This window comes from Podarcis vaucheri (genome assembly GCF_965113315.1).
Source record: "Podarcis vaucheri genome assembly, chromosome: 2".
NCBI classification, from domain to species: domain Eukaryota; kingdom Metazoa; phylum Chordata; class Lepidosauria; order Squamata; family Lacertidae; genus Podarcis; species Podarcis vaucheri.
Window position 1 is genome coordinate 88,937,505 of NC_138760.1, and position 2,989 is coordinate 88,940,493.

Here is a 2,989-nt window from a genome sequence, read left to right on the forward strand (position 1 = left end):
CAAGAGCCCTGGGCTTTTCCTCACCCTGAGAGGGACACCTTAGCTTCAGGTCACCGGTCGGTACACGTCACTTTCCCCATCAGCCCTTGAAACGCAATGCTCCTTTGGTGGCTGGGCCCTTATGGCCAGGTGAGGCCTCTGTTCCTTTCCCTTCACGGCAGGAATACAACACTTGGTGTTAGTTTACCTCCATGAAGGGACAGCCAGGTAATCTGAGCGTCTTGCCATTGTATCATTAGGCCACGCTTGGTTTTGTAGCCCACACATGACATGTGGAAAACTACCCCAGTCCCATCATGCAAATTTCCCTGCTCCCTCAGTTTTGATTCAAACCGGCATTTGACTTTTGCCTCCTCACTTTCTGAATAATGTGGAGGCAACTCTAATGGCATCAGTGCTATAGTGACTTGGATCCCCCACCCTGGTATGGCAGCTACTAAGGCAGAATGAAACGCAGAATACTTTAAAAGCTAAGAGAAAAGCCTATTGCACATAGTTTCTTTGAACGATCTAGTCCCTCTGTTCACTCTGGAACTGTGCCTTGGCTAATTTAAGATTAGCCATAGTGCAGCCTCAGGGGTGTGGGGGTCTTCTTACAGGGGAATTGTTAAGCGGTCATTCCTGGACGTCTTCCATTTATGGCCTTCTTCTGAACCACAGCAATGGCCCCCTTTCTCGCACCATAAGAAGAACACAGAAATCTCCTTTCTACCGAGGTCAGACGAGTTATCCATGTAGCCCAGTGCTGTCTATCCTGACTGGCAGCAGCTGTCCTGAATCTCAGGCAAAGACCATTCACATTATCTGTTCTGATCCATTTACCTGGAAGTTCCAGGAACTGAATATGAGGCCCTTTGCAAGGAGTGCCATTGCACTCCTCATCCAATAGACAGCAGGCAGATGGAGCTCATAGGCTCCGGGTTCATACCACAGAAGAAGGGATGTCAGAGAATCCTGCAATAAAACAGGGGCAGATATAGAAATTGAAACAGACTGCTTGTTTGCATCCCAGAATGGAAATAAGTCAAGGGAAGACAAGTGGTATTTGCTCATATCATTGTTGTTTCTAAGCCCCCAAATGGCACATCATGGATGAACTATTTTTCACATGGTTTTACATTTATATTTATGCAGGGTATAGATGTGTGAAAATGTTCCCCACATGGAACATTCTCGTGCTCCTGAACCAAGCGGGACTGAACTCCCTGCATATCAGCTGCTGCATGGGCAGTTTAGTCCTGCTTCCTGCAGAACACAAGTGTGCCAGCCAGTTCTGTGCAGGGTGGCACGCCCAAAGCAAGCAGGATTGAATTCGTGGTGTGAAGTCACATAACCATACCAATAATCATCACAACTGAAATTATGTTAAATTTGCAAGGTGAATAACATACTACTGGGCAGAAGACAAACTGCAGCGGAAAAGAAACAGCATCGTTTATGATGAATACATATTGGAATGGAAATTTCTGCCATCTTATATTCCTGCACAGTGAAATAGCTGCCATCTCCTAGAGGAAAAGAAATGCTGGGTTTACTCATTGTTGCTATATGACCATGTATCATTCTATGCAGAAATGTGACATTTCCTGCAAAATATTGTGGTCAGGCTGAGCCGTGTAGCTACATCCGATCGTAAAATAGCAGCTGAATATTGCAGCAAATGAGAAACAGGAACTACAGCAGGTCAATCGAGGCCGTACTACTTCGCACCACCTGCAAGGATGTTACAGTGATCCTCATACCATACAAAGTGCAAGCTGATAACACTGATCACTGGGCTTCCATTAATTAAGTGAATCTTATAAATGAAACTTGGGGGGGGGTGTTGATGCTTACCCTTCTTTCTCCATTTGCAGGAAGGTGGAATATTTATTTCTTCTTATCCCACTTGTCAACAGAAATTCCTAGGGCAGTTCTGCATAAAAGGAAAACACACAGAAACAAAATAAATAAATAAAGCAGAACAAAATGGAACTATAATAAAACACAAGCTAAAAAGGCAGCAAGACCTTAAGAGCCAGATTAAAACAACTGGAGAAGAGCCACAGCACAGCGGCAGAGCCTCTGCTTTGCATACACGAGGTCCCAGGTTCAATCCCCAGTATCTGCTGTCTGAAAACCTGGAGAGCCACTGCCGGTATTGTCAGTGTTGACAATACTAAGCTAGTTGGAGCAAAGGCCTGACTTCAGTAAAAGGCAACTTCCTTTAGCAGGGACTAAAATTAAGACTGGGGAAAATAGAAAAGGACTTTGCCTGGCACTGAAAAGTCAACAAAGTATACCATAGGAAAAGCATCTCATAATTGGGGGCCACCATTGAGAAGGTCCTCTCCCTGGTACCTTGCCTTAAATCAGGGGTGGCTAGACTGTGGCCCTTCAGATGTTGCCACCCTACATCTCCTATAATATCTGAACATTGGCCATGTTGGCTGGGGCTGATGGAAGTCCAACGTCATCTGGAGGGCCACAGGTTAGCCACACCTGGCTTAGATTTTGGGGGGCATTCGCAGAAGGTCCTTGACATGGTTGTGCTAAACGCCCCATGACTGCCAAACTGTACTGCCAAATACTCCATTACTGTAAGCTGCAACCCTAGACACTGTTCCCATAGAACTAAATAGGACTTACTTTTGAGTAGACGTGTATGTGATTGTTCTGTTAGGCACAGTGGCAGGTGCATTTCAGGCTTCTATGCTGAGTTCTGAGTCATAGCTGCTGTTTTAAAGAAACATTTGTTAAACTCGTGAAACTGTTAACTATTGTCTGAATTTTATGTGTGCTAAGTCACTACAACTGTGGAGCCCTCATCAGTCACTAAAATTCCTCTCCTCTGTGAATATTACCTCCGTTAAGCACCTTTTGAATGAAAGCATTAACAGCAATTGGGGAAAAAACAACGTACTGACAGAGAAATCTTAAGAGAGTTCTGTCTTCTGTTCCTGTCTGGGGAGAAGGGCTCTGAATCTTCATGAGTGTTTCATCTCCCCCA

General features: G+C 44.9%; 1 long non-coding RNA gene across 1 annotated transcript; it reads right to left on the minus strand.

Moving 5' to 3' along the window:
• Nucleotides 1-849: 849 nt before the first annotated feature.
• LOC309526940 lies at nt 850-2,698 on the minus strand. The gene is made up of 3 exons (XR_014217030.1): nt 2,629-2,698; nt 1,837-1,915; nt 850-954 (listed from the first exon to the last, which is right to left on the minus strand). It is a non-coding gene; the product is annotated as an uncharacterized lncRNA (long non-coding RNA).
• Nucleotides 2,699-2,989: the final 291 nt, after the last annotated feature.